General features: G+C 46.7%; 1 protein-coding gene and 1 long non-coding RNA gene across 4 annotated transcripts in view; one reads left to right on the plus strand and one right to left on the minus strand.

Moving 5' to 3' along the window:
• Nucleotides 1–1,016: 1,016 nt before the first annotated feature.
• LOC122485908 lies at nucleotides 1,017–8,452 on the minus strand. The gene is made up of 2 exons (XR_006297976.1): nucleotides 7,763–8,452; nucleotides 1,017–4,235 (listed from the first exon to the last, which is right to left on the minus strand). It is a non-coding gene; the product is annotated as an uncharacterized LOC122485908 (long non-coding RNA).
• Nucleotides 8,453–9,368: 916 nt separating this feature from the next.
• MAPK9 (mitogen-activated protein kinase 9) overlaps nucleotides 9,369–18,750 on the plus strand; it is a 60,059-nt gene continuing 50,677 nt past the window's right edge. For 2 of the 3 annotated variants that reach the window (XM_043585275.1, XM_043585285.1), the window contains exon 1: nucleotides 9,391–9,576. The gene's annotated coding sequence lies outside the window, so the exon portion shown is untranslated. Of the gene's footprint in view, nucleotides 9,577–18,750 lie in introns of all 3 variants that reach the window. The other variant, XM_043585263.1, reaches the window with a different exon arrangement.

An 18,750-nucleotide genomic window follows, 5' to 3' on the forward strand; every position in this document is an offset into this window, starting at 1 on the left:
GGCATGTGAAACTCTCTAATGTATACTTTTTTATTTCCATGAGTCTATCTTGGTCACCGATTTTATTGATATAATCAGGCAGGAAGATCAGAAGCTAGAGATAGGGTTCTGAAGGCTTGTGGGGTCTGACTTTAGGCTCCCAATGAAAGTGGCTCTCCCAGAGGCTTGTCCTCATGACCACTATGTCCTCATGACCACTGGTCGGTTTGAGTAGCTCTAGTATAGCATCAGACCTTAGTTCAGAATTATCTGTGGGCTACTCATTAACTTTTCCATCCTCTTCTATGCTGTCCCCTGTATCACAAGACTTGGAAACCTGGGAATTACATTTCCAGGTTAAATTCCACCAGTGAGAAGCATCATGGAAGATTTGGAAGATACTTTAGAAGTCATATTTTTTTTGAGAAATCATGTTGTTTATTTCTCCCCTGGCAGAAGCAGACAGAAGTGTGGCTTCAGCAGATAGGAGGTCCTGCCATGGCCCTTAGCCCCAAAGCACTCGCCATGGCAATATTGCCTAAAATTCACCTACCCCACAGTGGGAGCCACCAGCAGAGGCTTCCTGCAACTACAGCAGCATCCTGCTTTTTAAAAAAATTTTTTTTTCAATGTTTATTTATTCTTGAGAGACAGAGACAGAGCAGAGCAGGGGAGGGGCAGAGAGAGAAGGAGAATCTGTAGAACAGAATCTGAAGAACAGAATCTGAAGCAGGCTCCAGGCTCTGAGCTGTCAGTACAGAGCCTGACGTGGGGCTCGAACCCATGAATCATGAGATCATGACCTCAGGGGAAGTTGAATGCTTAACCGACTAAGCCACCCAGGCGCCCCCAGAATCCTGCTTCTGAAGAGCTGGCAGGAGCCCAGGAGCCACAGAGGCATTCTCCAACCCACATCCACCAGCCCTTCCCACAGATTAACCAGGGCATAAGTCCTGCTGGAAATACTACTGGTGCTGGTTTCTGCCTTTTTAACCAGACCGTGGTCATTACAATTTCAGAGGTTAGGAGACTTTACGAACTAGCCAGAACATTTTTATCTGGACAAGACCTAGAGAGACGCATTTCATTTTTACACCCAAGAGGCAATGACCATTCCGACTTTCGTACAAATCAGTCTCTTGCTTTTCATTATAGTTCTACCTGTGTATCTCTCCCCAAGTCATATACCACCTAGTCTCAAAAACAGAAGGCAAGCACACACGAGCTGTGCAAGGAGAGGGCAGCACTGCCCCTGCTGGACAGAAGCTCCAGGAGTGGGGTGAGGAGAGCACTCTCCCGGGTCCGGGGGCTGACTTCCCCTTCGCTGGGAGCTAACAAGACCCCTTCTGGGGAAGTGGCAAGCAAGCTCACAAGTGATTCTGGGGAAACACAGGGCTCTCCACAGCTGGGCGCCTGGCAAGGCTGAGGTGTGCACTGGGTACCCAACAGAAGTACGGTCAGAAGGAATGGGCTGCCCTGTACTTTCCACTTCCGAGCCCGCCATGGCCCTCTGGCTCTCAGGGAAAAGCTGAGAATTTCTGGGAGTGATATGTGTGTCTTAAGCAGAGCATGAGGGGAGATACCCTCAGCAGCACACGGTCACAACAAGCCAAGTCCTGGTGAGAATCTGGGCCAAGCTCTCCTGGGTGATCTGTCCTTGGGTTAGGAGAATGGTCCAATGGAAGTGGTGGGGGGAGTCTTGGTGATGACCAGCTGTCTGCCTCTCAGGTCACACTGAGGCAGGACAGCTCAGCTGCCCTCCACATCTGGAGCAGAGCTGCTGTCCCGGGATCATTCCATCATCCTCCGAGGGATTCCCTTGTCCTCTTCCCATATCTCATGTCTTCCTTCTTAGTTTCCTTTTTTCATTTTGGTGGAATACATCCTTCTTGAGTAAAGGAGCTGGGAGGTAAACTTTTGAGACCCTGAGAAATAAATGACATTATTCCTCACATGTGACTGGGGGTTTAGTTACACATAGAATTCTAGGTCACCAAAAAAATGTTTTCTTCAGAATTGTAAACGTGATGCTCTGTTATCTTGTTCACAGTTTAAGAACTTCAAAGTCACTCTGATACAGGGGACCTTTTTATTTCCTTCTTTGTCTCCCCCTGTGTTCTGGAATATCACAGCAAGGGGTCTTGGGTATCTTCTTACTTAGTGTTGACTTCAGGCTTGTACCTCCTGCCCCTCCATTCTGGGAACTTTCCTTGAATTACTTTTTGGTGGATTTCTTTCTGTGTGTCTGGCCTCTCTTATTTCAGAGGTTGGAGCTACTAGACTAGCCTCTCCTTTCTTATGTTTTTTATTGGGCATCTTATCTTTTTTGCTCTTACTAAATAGGAGATTTAATTTATTCTCCCAACCTGTTTACTACTAAGAGTTTTCATTTCTGCCAATACAATTTAATTTCAAAAAGTTCTTTTATTTATTTATTTTTTGCTTTGGACATATATGCTTTTAATACATATTTTTAAAATTAACTACAGCCCATACTTTATTCATATTTCTTAGTTTTTATCTAATGTTCTTTTCCTGCTGCCCTTTTCCTGACATCACATGACACGTCTCCTTAGGCTTCTCTTGGCTGTGACTGTTTCTCAGATTTTCCTTTTTTTGTATGATCTTGACATTTTTGTCAAATACCAGTCGTTGGGTATTTTCGAGAATATTCCTCAATTGGGCTTGTCTGATGCTTTTTGCATGGTTAGACTGGGGTAATGTGTTTCAGGAAGGAAGCCCCAGGAGTAAAGTGCCATTCTCATTACTTCATAATGCAGAGGGGGCACGTGCTATCAACAGGTCTTGTCACTGTTATGTCAGTTTGGTCACCTACCTCAGGTAGTGCTTGTCACGTACTCTAATTTTTCTCTCTTTCCATACTGAACTCTTTGGAAGGAAGTCATTATACCCGCCCCACACTTAAAACAGTGGGGCGATGTGGCGCCCGGGTGGCTCAGTCAGTTAACCATCTGACACTTGATTTCAGCTGGGGTCACGATCTCACAGTCCATAAGTTCAAGCCCTGCGTCAGGCTCTGCACTGACAGTGTGGAGCTTGCTTGGGATTCTCTCTCTCCCTCTGCCCCTTCCTCACTTGTGCTGTCTTGATAAAGATAGATAGATGATAGATAGATAGATAGATAGATGATAGATAGAAGTTATGCATCACTTCCTTGAGAGGGGATTATTTACATAAATTATTTGGGGTTCAGTATAGGTTTGTTCTCCCCCATTTATTTTTTCATTTATTAAATCATTTATATCCATTAGTATAGACTCATGGGTATGTATTTTATGCTGGGTTATAATACAATACTGTTATTTCGTTTATTGCTCAGATTGTCCCAGCTGTGGCCATTGGGAGCTCTTTCTGTTGGCTCTTGTGTCCCTTCGACATACCCCTCCATGTGTCTGTGTGTGTGTGTGTGTGTGTGCTTCGTAAGCACTTCCTTACTTTCTGTTTTTTTTAATTTTTAACATTTACTTATTTTTGAGAGACAGAAGGAGACAGAGCATGAGCGGGGAGGGGCAGAGAGAGAGAAGGAGACACAGAATCTGAAGCCAGCTGCAGGCTCTGAGCAAGCTGTCAGCACAGAGCCTGATGCGGGGCTCGAACCCACAAACTGTGAGATCATGACCTGAGCCGATGTCGGATGCTCAACCGACTGAGCCACCCAGGTGCCCCTTCCTTACTTTCTTGTACCACAAGATGCTCCAGACTCATCTTGTACATCTCCCGCCCCAGCCTGAAAATCAGCTACTGTTGATTTAGGACCCCTGGTTTCTTCTGTTGGAGAATGGCATTAGAAAACAGTTCCTGGGTTCTGGGTGTGCTTTGGCTGCTGTGGTGTCATTGCTTCTAGGCCATCTCAGCTGAGAGAGTAAGGACATATAGGCGTGCTAAATATGTTTTTGATGACTTCAAGGATGTGATACTTTTTCATTCTGTCTGAAGCTGGCAATATATTATTCCTTTCAGAATTTCCTTTTTCACATAGTCTCTGTTTCTTTCAAGATAGTTTTGTTTGGTTATCTTCATTGGTTTCTATTTTGACTTTGCCACATGACCTTGGGCTGTCCAGGCAGATTCAAGGTGGTGGGAAATTTCTTGAGTACATGGTGGGGCTTGTTGATGCCGAGATCGACTGCTGGGCAATCTGGAGGGTTTGTTTTATGTTTTAGGGCTGGTCAGACTTCTGAGAAGAGTTTTCCAGTCCCTTGCTGTCAAGGGACTGCTGGTGCTCTGGGAGATGCCTGGAAAAAGGGGACGAGATCTAGTCTATTCAGCATTCAGTTATATGGCACCCACGCCCCCTTTCTTATCCCCTGGCTTCTGCCTTTCCCAGATGTTTCTGCCCTTTCTCCTGCCATGTCTTCACATGAGTCTGACCGCCCAGCCCATAGATGCAAGCCCTGCCCCAGGAGCCCATCAGACTCCTCTTCTGGGGATTTTCAAACTTAATGTGGCACAGAGGGCCTGCCCCTCCTTGGGTGGTGGAAGAGTAGCAGCTGACATGGGGAGGAGGAAGCTGACCCAGAGGAGAAAGGAATGTGATGAAGCGTTTGCCCATAGCTCCCAAGGCTCTGGCCAGGTTCCTAGGCTGTGGTCCCAGGGCCGGCTCCACCCATTGATCTCCCAGGTGCAACAATGCAGGAACCCCCCAATAGTTGTCTCCTTTGGGTTCAGTGCGGCTTGGCTTTCTCGAACACACAACCTGAACAGTCTTGGCTTGCGTCCCCTGGCACATCGGGTCCTGGTCAGGGGTGGGGAGGAGGTGGGGAGGGAATGGGGAAGTGGGAGGAGAGCAGTCAAGGTCGGGGGAGGGGGGAGCAGAGGAGGCCAGCATGAAGACACTCATTGTCCCTGTGTGCAGTCTATTCCCCGAGCTTGGTACTTCTCTCCCTGAGACCTCACAGCAGCCCCATCAGGTGGGGGTCACCACCCATGCCTACTCCCCATGGAACTGAGCCTCAGAGAAGCAACCTCCTGCCCACAAGAGCACAACAAAGTGGAAAGCCCAGTCGGAACCCAGTCAAGGCAAGTCAAGAGTGGATGATGAGATTGGAGCCAAGGAAACCTGTCAGCACTGTGACCCCTGGGCCAGCCTCAGGCCAGGGAGTGGAGCTTGAGCTCTTCTTCCTTCCCTCCTGTGTTCTCTTCTCCCCTGTGGGGCAGGGAAGTGGATAGTGTCTGCCAGATGGGTGGTATCAGCTGTGCCATCAAGGAACCAAGTGCAAAGCAGGGAAGGGAGGAGCAGGGAGCAGTGAGGTCTCAGGAAAAAGGAATGGCCAGTGGCCTTCATCTCAGAGGGCACATAGCCAGAGCTGCAAGGCTAAAGGTGACAGGAAAGGGGGAGGTGATAGAAAGCAGGTGGGCAGCTGGGATGCACATTCAATAAGTCCTTCCTCTCCACAGGTGGGTGAGCAGGCCAAGGTCAGAGGTCCCCACCCCAAAAATCAAGTCAGGAACCTCCCTGACTCCTCCTCCTGACTCACCCCTACATCCTACCTCTAGGATGGACAATTCTGCCTCTTTTTTTTTTTAATGTTTATTTAGTTTTGAGAGAGAGAGAGAGAGAGAGAGAGAGAGAGAGAGAGAGAGAGCATGAGCAGGGGAGGCACAGAGGGAAAGGGAGACACAGAATCCAAAGCAGGCTCCAGGCTCTGAGCTGTCAGCATGAAGCCCAATGTGGGGCTCGAACTCATGAACTGTGAGATCATGACCTGAGCTGAAGTCAGATGCTTAACCAACTGAGCCACCCAGGCGCCCCAGGACAATTCTGTCTTTTAAATGGACATCTTTTCCTTACATCAAGTTTTTAGTATAAATTACATACATGAAAAGTCACCTTCCTTTAGGTGCTCAGTTCTGAAATTTGATAAACATATAGTGATATGACCACTGCCATAATTAAAATAGAGTATACCCATCATCTCAAAGTATTCCTTCCTGGCCCCTGGTTATCATCCCCCACTTCCTCCACTTGACTTTGGCAACCACTGATCTGATTTTGCTTTTTCCAGAATGTCCTGTAAACAGAATCATAGGGGATGTAGCCTTGTTTGGCTTGTTTCACTTAGCATGATTTTTTTTTTAATGTCTACTTATTTTTGAGAGAGAGCAAAAGCAGAGGAGGAACAGAGAGAGAGGGGGTCAGAGGATCCGAAGTGGGCTCTGTGGTGAAAGCGGAGAGCCTGATGCAGGGCTCGAACTCATGAACCGTGAGGTCGTGACCTGAGTGGAAGTCAGACACTTAACTGACTGAGCCACCCAAAGGCCAAGCATGATGTTTTTGTATTTATCTATGTTGTGCATTTGTCAGTCAGTCCTTTTTGGTGCCAGGTAATATCCCACTGTATGGATGTACCTCAGTTTATTTACCCATCTGCTGGATTATCTACAGACATAGGCTGTTTCTAGTTTTTGACGGTTTTGAGTAAAGTTGCCATAAACATTTACGTACAGCTCTTTGTGTGGACGTGTCTTTATTTTTCTCAGTTCCATATCCAGGAATAGGATTGCTGGGTGATACGACAGGTGTATGTTTAATGTTATCAGAAATTGCCAAACTGTCTTCCAAAGTGGACAAGCCATTTTGTTTTTCCGCCAGCGGTGGATGAGGGTTCTGACTGCTCCACATCAGTCATCACCACTTGATATTGTCCGTCTTTTTTATCACAACGGGTGTGTAGTGCTAGCTCACTGTGACTTTAATTTTCATTTCCCTCAAGTCTTGAAGCAGTTTTAAAATCAGTTCTTTCCTTACACCTGGCCCCAGGCCAGGCCTCACCTTCTCCTACACAGGCCTTTGCAACAGCTCCCTAACTGGTCTTGTGAATATAAGCCCCTCATCCTAGAAACTTCATGTGCTCTAGTGATCCTTCCAAAATAAATACCTAATCGCATCATTCACTTCCTTTCTTAACACCCCTCAGCAGCTGCCCTTGACCTCCAGAGATGGAGCCCCTACCCTGCAATGCCTCAAGGGCCAGCAGGTAAGGGATGGTGAAGTCATGGCCAGAGTGGGGTGATAGGGAGTGGTAGGGGATGTGGTGATGTAAGGGCCTCCCCTAAAGGGGCAGCTGCCACTCAGCTCCAGCTGACCACTACCTTCTGGGAATGCAGACCCCATGTTGTCAGAGCTTCTAACTATTCAAGAGAAACTGCCAGTTGAGATTTTTCAAGTGAAAGCTCCCAATTTTCAAATGTTGTCAACTAATAAAAAAAAAAAAAAGCCACACTGGGCTAAACAAGCATATCAGTGACTTGAAGCGAGTCCATGGGACTGTGGTCAGCAGTACCCATCCACCTCAAGGCCATATTTCCCCATCGCCAACAAGACCAGGTGACCCTTGGTTTCCTGAACACAGCATGCAGGTCCTGACTTCTGAATCTTTGGGTCCCAGTGCCCTTTCTGCCTAAACCATTGGCCTAATACATTCTTGCTAGCCTTATAGCCTCGGCTCAGGCTTCCTCTTATCCAGAGGTCTTCCTCAACTATTCCTCTCCAGCTAGCAGGCTAGATCAGCTGTCAGTCATGCTCATGTGTATACCCCCCCACCCCCCACATGCCCCCGCTTCTCATCTCCCTTGGTCTCCACCAAAATTCTGTGCACTCTTCAAAGCATGGACTAGACCCTTCCCTACCTTGTCACCTCAGCTTTGTGTCTGTAAGTGTTCGCTGTTATTTCATAAACCAGAAAAGGCAGAATCCTTTTAGAAAACTCAGCACAAAATATGTATAGGTGTGTATGTGTGCGCAGTGATTTTTGGTACTCACTTTTCATGGGATGACTGTTGTAAACTTGACTGGAGAGTGCAGGAATGGGTGCCCCTTCCTAATCCAAGGGGAAGCACCCACTAGTGCTCCTTAGTGAAGCCACAGCTCTGACAGCCAGGCTTTACTAGCCTCCTATAATCCTTGATGATGGCAATTTTTGGCTCCCTGTTTTCTCCTGTGCACCTGGAGCAGGTGGCAGATGAGGCTGATGTGAGGACCAGTGTGGGCAGGAACCCACCAGGGGGCCCTCCTCAACGCAGATCACATTCAGGAGCTACAATTTCAAGCAAGGATGGGCCATACTCAATTTTAGAAAACTCCCTCTGGTGGCCAAGGCTGGGGGTGGCCTAAAGAAGGACATCATGCCTGGATCCCTTCCTCTACCCTCCTCCTCTGAGGCCCTGGTGCCCTCAGCCGGCCCTGCATCACTGGCTTTCCATCCTCCCCAAATTCTGCCACCACCCTCCATGCCTCCCAGCCCCTTGACCTCCCCCTCGTTAGGATCCTGCTCCTTCCTCCCAATTTGGCCCCTGCCCTGATCACCCGCTGGGCTCTGGCATGCTGGGCTCCTGCATCCTGCGAAAGCTGCTCCTCCTCTACAGTCGCCCCTCTCCCTGTCCTCAAAGTGTGCACCTCCCCCCACCCTATCCACGAACCTCTGATCTTTTTTCAGTGTGTCCAGACTCCCTCCCTCCCTTCCAGCTTTGCTTATTCAAACGCAAATCTGGCAACACGAAATATCCTGGCCTCTCCCATCGTTTCATATGACCCCAGGCCTGCTGGAACCCGACCGAGGGGCCAGAGGGCTGCAGGAGTTGGCTCAAAAGAAGGTCGGTGTCAAGGGACCCCAGGACCTAGGGGACCCTCAGCACTGCACTCCCTTCTCCCCATTTACGACCTTGCCTTTCTCTGAGCCAGAGGTTTGACCCCTGGCCCGAATACGCCAGCCTTTCCCCTCCTCCCTTCTGTCACGGACCCGCTGGGGGCACTTGTCTGCACGTGGCCATCTCCTCGCACTCCGTCCTCCCCACCACCCTATTTCTAGCCGTTAGGAAGCCGCAGAGTCCAAGACCCCTGCCTCTCCTTCCCGCTCCCCCGCCGCGTCGGTCTCCTCGTCCTTCCAGGGGCCACACCGTGCCGGGTTCCTGGACGCCGGATGCCAACACCCCGGTCTCCCCTCGTCCACGCCCGGGACTCTCCCCCAGACGGGCCGGCCCGTTCCCCTACAGGCCGCCTCGCCGCTGCCACCTTGCACCTGCAGCCCAGAGGGCCCGGCTCTCCTGCCGCCGGTCGGCCCTCTCCACCGCTTCCTGGCTCCGCGTCGGGCCTCTGCTTCGAGGTCCCCGTGGGGGGATGGAGGATCAGCGCGCGTAATGAGCCGGACCTGCGTCCCCAGCCCCGGGCGTGCTCCGCACAAGCCGGAGGAGCTGGGCGGCTGAGGGACACCGAGCCCCATCGAACCCCGCACGGTTATCCCGGCTCCGCCCGCCCCGCCCGTCACGACCCGCCCCCCGGCGCGATTGGCCGCGCCTGCCCGGCTCTCCGGACGCTGATTGGTCGGCGCGAAGGTCGTTCAGGCCGGGCGCCGCGGCGGCGGTGGCGGCGGCGGAGGAGGAGAAGGGAGCCGGACCGGAAGGGTCGTAGCGCCCCGGCGCCCCTCACACCCACTGCAGCGGCGGCGGCGGGGCGGAGCGGAGCGGGGCGGGGCGGCCGGCCGAGCCCGGGGCAACGGAGCCGCGAGCCGCCAGTGCGCAGCGCCGCCAGTCCGCCCGCCCGCCCGCCCTCTCCCCCTGGCGCGGCGGCTGGGAGGCGAGGTGAGCAGGGCGGGCGGGCGGGCGAGGCCTGGCGGGGGCTGCTCGAGCGGGGCCCCGCCGGGGAGGGGCGGCAGGAGGGCCGCGCGGCCGCGGTCTGCAGGGCCAGGGGGCGCGGGGTCGCCGGGCCGGGGGCTACGGAGTGGGCCGGACTCTGTGGGGCGCAGACGGCCCCGGCCGCCGCCCCTGCCCTCCGGGCTGCCGCAGTCGCCTCCTCCCGCCCGGCTGTCAGCCGCCAGGGGCTTGCGGGCCCCGCTCCCTGGCCTGGCCCTGGCAGACGTGTCGTGGGGGATCTGTGGACGCCACCCCTCCAGATTGGGGGGCACGCAGTTGCATACCCGCGTCGGGATGTTAAGGATCCCGGAGTCTGGTTTCCGCGACCTTGGCCAAGGCACTGACCCTCTGTTTTCCCCCAGGGAAAGTGGGGAAATGTCTACCCTTTTGGACAGGATTGTTGTCAGGCTATGTGAATGTGTGTGAAAGTGCCTGGGCACGAGCCCAGGTTGATAGGTGGAAAATTGGGCGGGATACTGCCCATGCTGATGTGAGTAGGGCACGAACCCCCTCCCCATCCACGCAGAGACCCCCATCCCCATACTTCTCCAGTGCCTAGTCATTGCACATTCAGTGCCTAGCAGTGCCAGAGCGGCCCTGCCCACCTCCCCTACCACTCCCACCACCCAGAGCTCTGCTCTCCTGTCCCACCCATCTTCTCACCGCGCAGCCCCGTTTGCCTCAGGACCTTTGCACTTTCGTTTCCAATGCTTGGAGCTGTCTCCAGCGGCTTTGCACAGCTGGCTCCTTCTGGTCTTTCCTCTGGTCAGATGTGTCTTTTTCTACAAGGCCTTCCTTGACTACTCTCTTTCTCCCCTTAGTCATTCTATCTCATTAATTTAATTTTCTTCTTAGTGTTCACTCTGGTTTGAGACGATTCTATTTATTTATGTTTACTTTGTTTCCTCTACAAGGAAGTAGCTTTATGAAAACAGGTAGTTGTCGGATTTGTCCACTGCTTCGTCCCCAGTACTTAGAAAGCACACAGTAAGTACTCAGTGATATCAGTTCAATGAATGAATGAATGACCCTACCTGCTGTTGCTTCTGCTTTGTCAGTTTATTGAATGACTTCTAACTAACTTGTGAAACCTGTAAGCAGATGGAAGCTTGTTCTCATTTAAAAGTCCTTGACCCCTTTATTTGGTAACTGTCAGAACAAGATGTAATATAAATTTTGACATTTTTGTAATATTTTAGCTCTCATTTCCTTCCACACATTCAGGAGGCATTTGCTGAATTCTACATTATCTAGGTCAGGCTTTCTGCTCGGCCTTGGGGACACAAAGGCAATAGCAACAGGGTCCCTTCCTCCTGAGAGTCCCAGTAGAGGAGGCAGACAGGCAGACAGGTTAGTGCCAAGACAGTGTGATGATGCTTGTTGTAGTGGAGGTGCTGTGCCATGGCATGGAAAGGGGGAGGTGACAGGTGGCGCTGGAGTTGGGCCATGAAGGGTTGTGAGAAATTTGCCAGGCAGGGAGAGGCACGGAAAGGGAAAGGGCAGGGTGAAGGAAGGACATCAGCCCAGTGTGGGGTCAGGAATCAGCCTGCAGGGCCAGGTGTAAAAGAGCATGGAGTGGTGGGGACCCTGGAAAACCAAACCTCACCCAGCAATTTTAAAAAAGAGGTCAGAACTCTACATTGCATTTCTGCTCTCCTGATTTTTAAATGCTGGCAATTAATTATTAGCTGTAATAATTAATGCTCTGAACCATGTAAAATTCATTTAGTTCGGTTGCAGGATTGTCGATCTCCAGGGCAGGTTACGTAGGAGGCAACAGCTGCAGTGAGCTGGAAACGTAGCCCCAGGCCAGCGAAGCTAGGCCCTGTTTGTCCATGTACTTCCACTTAATTTTCACTGGAGTCCTGTAAGTGGCAGCTGTGACACCGTTTCTTCAGAGGAGTACATGGAGGCTCACAGAGTTCCAGCAGTCAGCTTCAAGACAGGTAGCTGGAAAGTGAAATTTGAACCCAGGTCTCCCCCAGCTAAGCGTCCTTTCCTGCGTGCCTCAACTCTGATGGTTCTCTTTTGGCTTTTAATTTGTTCTGAAAGCAAAACATCCAATCTAGAAGTTTTCCTTCACTTAATCCTTTTTTTTTTTCTTTCAAAAGGATCTGTGGGGTTAAAAAGAATCCTATTGTGGCATAGTCTTCTCTGGAGAGCTTTGATTTTCCTAAGGATTTAATTTTGGGGATGCCAGGACAGATGAAAATGTGTTTCAAATAAGTGTTAGAGGGCATATTCAATTGTCGATTTAAAATAAAGAGTTCTTGGGGTGCCTGGGTGGCTCAGTCAGTTAGTTGAGCGTCCAACTTCGGCTCAGGTCATGACCTCACGGTCTGTGGGTTCAAGCTCTGAGCCTGGAGCCTGCTTCAGGTTCTGTGTTTCCCGCTCTCGCTCTGCCCCTCCCCACTCATGCGGTCTCCCTCTCTCTCTCTCTCTCTCTCTCTCTCTGTTCCTCCCCACTCATGCTCTGTCCCTCTCTCTCTCTCTCTTTCTCAAAAATAAAAACATTAAAAAAATTTTTTTAAATAAAGTGTTCTTAATTTTCTGGATAAAGACAAAGGCCAGATGAAGCAATTAACAGTAAAGCAGTCGTTTTTGTGATGCATAAGGTAAAACAGAAACCACATTTGGCAGCAGGACAGATATTTGTTATATACATATGTAGCTATACTTCACTACTAGTTAAGAAGGTGACATTTTTGGGGTGCCTGGGTGACTCAGTCAGTTAAGCATCCGTCTTCGGCTCAGGTCATGATCTCATGGTTCATGAGTTCAAGCCCTGCATCGGGCTCTGTGCTGACAGCTCAGAGCCTGGAACCTGCTTCGGATTCTCTGTCTCCTCTCTGCACCTCCCCCACTCGCGCCCTGACTCTCTCTCAAAAATAAGTAAACATTAAAAAAAATTTTTTTTAATGTATAAAAAAAGAAGGTGACTTTTTAACATAATTTTCTTTAAGAATAATTAAATTCATACTTGACCTTTTGTGATTGTGTGAGCTAGTTTCAAGGTCAGTCTTTATTTTTACTGTTTATTATGAAAACTTTCAAACATATGCAAAATTAAACAATAGTATCCAGCTTCCACAGTTATCAGCTCCTGGCCCATCTTGTTTCACCCCAACCTCATCTACTTACACCCTCACACCCCCCACCCATGTTATTTTCAAGCAAATCCTAAATGTCATGTCATTCAATCCATGAATATTTCAATATATGTATCTAAAAGATAAGGACTCTTTTAAACTTGGAAATGCAATATTCCTCAGTATAATCAAATAACCAGTCAATATTCAAATTTCCAGATGTCCCATAAGTTTTATAGTTCTTTAACAGTTTGTTTATAGGAATCAGGATCTAGATAAGTTCCATACGTTATGATTGGTTGATACATCTTTTAAGTTTCTTTTAATCTGTAGATTCCCCCTTTATTTCTCTTCTTTTGTCTTCCTTGTAGTTTATTTGTTGAAGCAGTTGGTTGTTCTATACCATTTCCATAGTTGGGATTTTACTGGCTGCATCTCTGCAGTGTAATTTAATGTGTTTCTCTGTATCTCCTGAAAATTCACAGTGGGAGTAAGATGAGGCTTAATGCCCTAGAATCAGAATGCCCTAGGTGGGGTGCTGTCTTCCATCTCATTAAAAAAAATTTTATTTTTACTGTTTACTATTCATTTTTGAGAAAGAGAGAGTGAGAGAAGAAGGGGCAGAGAGAGAGGGAGACACAGAATCCAAAGCAGGCTCCAGGCTCCTAGCTGTCAGCACAGAGCCCAACTCAGGGCTCGAATTCACGAACCACGTGATCATGACCTGAGCCGAAGTCAGATGCTCAACTGACTCAGCCACCCAGACACCCCCATCTTCCATCTAGAAGCAGTTAAAGCTGGCTGGCTCATGCTGCGATGTTAGCAGCTATTGAGGCTCAGTGTCTAGACCCATTGATTCATTAGGGGTTCTATTATTTGGGAGGCAAGTTTATATATCTTTTGCACAACAAGAGCTCATTTTTTTTAGGCATTTGTGGTTTATTATTTTTTTAATGTTTATTTATTTTGGAGAGCGAGCGAGAGCAGGCGAGCGGGGGAGGGACAGAGAGAGGGAGACAGAAGATCTGAAGAAGGCTTCGCCCTATCAGTGCTAAGCTGGATTTGGGGCTCAAAACCATGAACCGTGAAATCAACCTGAGCTGAAGTCCACGCTTAACAGCCTGAGCGACCCAGGTGCCCCTTATATTGGCCTTTCAATTGCCGTTGAAAATATTTTTAATTGACACCTCAAATCCTCTTTGGAAAACGTTGGTGTATAAATTAATAGGTATGAAAATAATGAGCAAGAGTAGTCACTGTTTTAACATAGGACTTTCCCATAACTAAGGAAGTTTGCTCAACATTTGAAGGTGAAATTCAACAAATTTGATTTTATTTAATTCATTTGGGCTTTTTTGTTTGTTGTTTTTTTGTTTGTTTGTTTTTTGGTCTCATAAAATAGTGTGCTCTCCCTCCCTGCCCCCAGCTAACTTTACATTAAAGTAAAAGACAGCAAAGACTATATACTCTGAAACTTTTCAGAAATAGTAAAACTAGATTCTAAGGATATGTAGTTACAAACAGGATAGTTGTTATTTCTTTCTTAAAAATGAGGCATTAATATTAATTCCCTTTATGTTAAATAGGTTCTTGCCTATTCTGAAATTAGAATTTGAAGTATTTTTATAAGTGAATTTTTTGGCTATTAGGAGAATGGACAGTGTGAACACATTTTAGTGGTATGCCAAAAGTTTGTCTTTCCATAGGCCAGGATAGGAGAAACTTGGGGATTTGTTTAAAAAACATTTTTATCTCCCCTCCCCCACAGCGATGCTAAGAGAAAGAATAATTGAGAAAGAATGACTGGCTTTTAAAATAACTTCCTTTAAAAATTATGTCAGTGTGTGTGTATATGTATAGTTGTACAGAACTGTGATTTAATTTGTTAGACTATTTAAGTATTTGTATATCTTAACCAATGCTGTCACTAGTTTGATTTTAGCATATCTAGGCCTGAACGTGCAGCCCACGTAATAAATCCACAAGCTCTGATTCTGTTTCATCAATTCTTAACTATGCTCTCAGAAACATAGCACACACATCCTATGAAGCAGATGTCTTCAAAAAATGTCCTGAAACATCATCTGCCGGTCACAGCCTAGAATGAAAAGTAAATTCTGTGCAGTTTGACCGAGATGCTCACCCACCATTGGCCATGTCATCAACTTTTGCATTTCCCAGATTTTAGTTCACATTTTCAGAATGCAAACGTTTATTTGGGGGAGCAGGAAACAGAATGGGTGTGGTAATACCTGTCCTAATGTCACCTGACATTGAGACCTTGCCCTGTGCTGGGCACTGTACTCACTGTCCCCTGAGGGTGATTCTATGCTTATCCCTGTTTTATAGATGTGTGTAATCGCTGGTCTGAGATCATCCAGATAAGTGGTAGGCTCTTTGCCCTCTGACCCCAGAGTCCTAATCTGTGTTTTTTTAAAACAGATATCTTTTACTATGCTATTATGTGTCACAATTAAATATCTAAAAAGAAAATACAGAAATCCTAATCTAGACAGCTATTTTGACAATTCTTGTAAAAATATACACTCTGAATCTTAAGTCTGTATACTGTAATTTAGAAGAGAGTAATACACATTTTTTTCTTTTTCCTTTTCGCTTCCTTCATCCATTTCTTTCCTACACCTAACCCCACCTTTGGCAACCACTAATCTGTTCTCTGGATTTATAAGGTTGGCAGTTTCATTTTGTTTTGTTTTTTATATCCCACATATAAGAGAGATCACACGATGTTTGTCTTTGTCTATCCGACTTACTTCACTTAGCATAACACCCTTGAGGTCTGTCCATATTGTCACAGATGGTAAGATTTCCTCCTCTTTTAGGCTGATTAATATTCCATTGTGTATGTAGACCACTTCTTCTTTATCCACTCACCCACTGATGGACACTTAGGTTGTTTCCACGTCTTAGCTACTGTAACTAATCCTGCAGTGAGCATGCAGACGCAACTATCTTTTCAAGTTGCACAACTGTCTTTTCAAGTTAGTTTTTGTTTGCTTTGGATAAACATCCAGAAGTGGAATTACTGGACCATATGGTAGTTCTATTTTTAACTTTCTGAGGAACCTCCATACTGTTTTCTTTAGTAGCTGCATCAGTTTGCATTCCCACTGACAGTGCCCAAGTGCCCCTTTCTCCACATCCTCACCAACACTTGCTATCTCTTGCCTTTTTTATTTTAGCCATTGTAACAGGCATGAGGTGATAATCTCGTGGCTTTGATTTGTGTTTCCCTAATGATTAATGATACTGAACATCTTCTTATGTACCTGCTGGCCATCTGTATGTCTTCTTTGGAAAACTGTCTATTCAGATCTTCTGCCCATTTTTTAATATCAGATTGTTTGTTTGTTTTGCCATTGAGCTGTATGAGTTTCTTACATATTTTGGATATTAGTCCCTTATCAGATACCTGATTTGCAAATATTTTTTTCCAGTTCCATAGTTTGCCTTTTATTTTGTTAATGGTTTCCTTTGCTGTGCAGAAGCTTTCTAGTTTGATGTAGCCCCTCTTGGTTTTTTGTTTTTGTTGCTTTTTGTATTTTTGTTTTTGTTGCTTTTACTTTTGGTGCCAGATTACAAAAATCCTCGTCAAGACCTATGTCAAGAAACTTACCGCCAATGTTTCCTTCTAGGAGTTTTGTGGTTTCAAGTCTTATGTTCAAGTCTTTAATCCGTTTTAACTTAGTTTTTGTGTATAGTGTAAGAGTGGTTGAGTTTTATTCTTTTGCATTTGGCTGTCCAGCTTTCACACACCATTTATGGAAGAAACTGTCCTTTCCCCATTGTATATTATTGGCTCCTTTGTCACAAATTAATCAACCATATATATGTGGGTTTATTCTGGGCCCTCTGTTCTGTTCCATTGATCTATATGTCTGTTTTTTTTAATATTCTTTTAAAAAAAATTTTTTAATGTTTATTTATTTTTGAGAGAGACAGAGACAGAACGCAAGCAGGGGAGGGGCAGAGAGAGAGGGAGACACAGAATCTGAAGCAGGCTCCAGACTCCAAGCTGTCAGCACAGAGCCCGACGCGGGGCTCAAACTTACAAACTGTGAGATCGTGACCTGAGCCGAAGTTGGTCACCCAGCTGACTGAGCCACCCACGTGCCTCTGTATGTCTGTTTTTATGCCAATACCATAGTGTCTTAATTACTATAGCTGTGTAATATTTAATTACTATACCTTTGAGATCAGGAAGCATGATGCCTCCAGCTGTGTTCTTCTTTCTTAAAATTGCTTTGGCCATTCAGAGTCTTCTGTAGTTGCACACAAGTTTTAGAATTATTTGTTCTGTTTCAGTGAAAAATGCCACTGGAATTTTGATAGGGATTGCATTGAATCTTTAAATTGCCTTAGGTAGTGTGGACATTTTAACGATATTGATTTTTCCAATCTATGAACACAGAATATCTTTCCATTTATTTGTGTCTTTAACTTTTTTCATTAACGTCTTTTGGTTTTCAATGTAAAGGTCTTTTACCTCCATGTTTAAATTTATTCCTGAGTAGTTTATTCTTTTTGATACAATTGTGAGAACATCATTTAATTTCTCTGACAGTTCATCAGCATATAGAAACACAAAATATTTTTGTGCATTAAGTTTGTATCCTGAACCATTATGAATTTGTTTATTCTAACAGTTTTTGATGGAGTCTGCCCAGGAGCCTGCCCTCCCACTTGAGAATCCTCATGCTAACCACTGTACCACACTGCCCTACATTTATTCTTCTGCTTAGTTTTTCCTATAACAAATATTTACTGGGCACCCACTATGTAATTAGTAGAGGATTAGGAAATGAATCAGACGCATTTTCTGCCCTCAGGGACCTCACAGAGTAGAAGTAGAGGTAGACTTGCAATAAAATGAATATAGGTTGTGGTGCCAAAAACGGGGGCATGCCCAGCACAGCTTGAAGTTTTCTGTAGAGGAAAACTTTCAAGAGAAGCAGGTGCATGCACTAGATTTTGAAGGAAGATGAAGGTTGGCCAGGAGAACAAAATGGGGAGGAAAGTCATTTCAGGCAGATGGGACAGCTTGGGAAGAGGCGTGGAAGAGGCAGTATCTGGTGTGTCAGCTGGTCTCAGGTGATTCAGTATTGCCCAAGAGTGGGCCAGAGGTCCTGTGAACCCCTCTGCCTGCTAAAGATCAGAGTTTTACTCTCAAGGCAGTTGGTCACTATCCAAGGAGTTTAAACAGAAGAGCAGTATGATCACTGCATACGTTCAACAAATCTCTTTTTTAATTCCTTATTTGGAAATAATTCTCCATTCATAAGAAATTGTAAAAATAGTACAGAGAGGTCCCATGCACCCTTCACCCAGTTTCCCCCATTGGTTGTCATTTACATACCCACAGTACAGTATCAAAGCCAGGGAAGTGGCATTGGTGCAGTGTATGGGTACAAATCTGTGTCCTTTTATCACATGGAGAGATTTGTACAAACACCACTACCACAGTGAAGATACAGAACTATTTCATCGTCCCAAAGTTCTCCCTTGTGCTACCCTTTATAACCACACCCCGCCCCCACTGCCCACCATTCATAACCCCTGGCAACCACTAATCTGCTCCACAGCTCTATAATTTTGTCATTTCAAAAATGTTGTGTATGGGCACCTGGGTGGCTTAGTTGCATAAGTGTCTGACTCCTGGTTTCGGCTCAGGTCATGATCTCACGGTCTGTGGGCCCAAGTCCTGCGTCAGGCTCTGTGCCGACAGTGCGGAGCCTGCTAGGGATTCTCTCTCTCCATCTCTCTGCCCCTCCCCCTCACAAGCATGCATGCACACAACCACTCACGCACGCTCTCTCTCTCTCTCAAAATAAATAAACTGAAAAAAAAAAAAAAAGAATGTTGTGTGAATGGAATTATACTGTATGGACCCTTTGAGATTGGCTTTTTTACTTAAGGATAATGCCCTGAAGATCCACCCAAGCTGTTGCATGTATCAGTAGTTGGTTCATTTCTACTACTGCCCCGTATTCCATGGTATGGATGTACAGCACTT

Source organism: Prionailurus bengalensis, chromosome A1, assembly GCF_016509475.1.
Source record: "Prionailurus bengalensis isolate Pbe53 chromosome A1, Fcat_Pben_1.1_paternal_pri, whole genome shotgun sequence".
Classification (NCBI taxonomy): domain Eukaryota; kingdom Metazoa; phylum Chordata; class Mammalia; order Carnivora; family Felidae; genus Prionailurus; species Prionailurus bengalensis.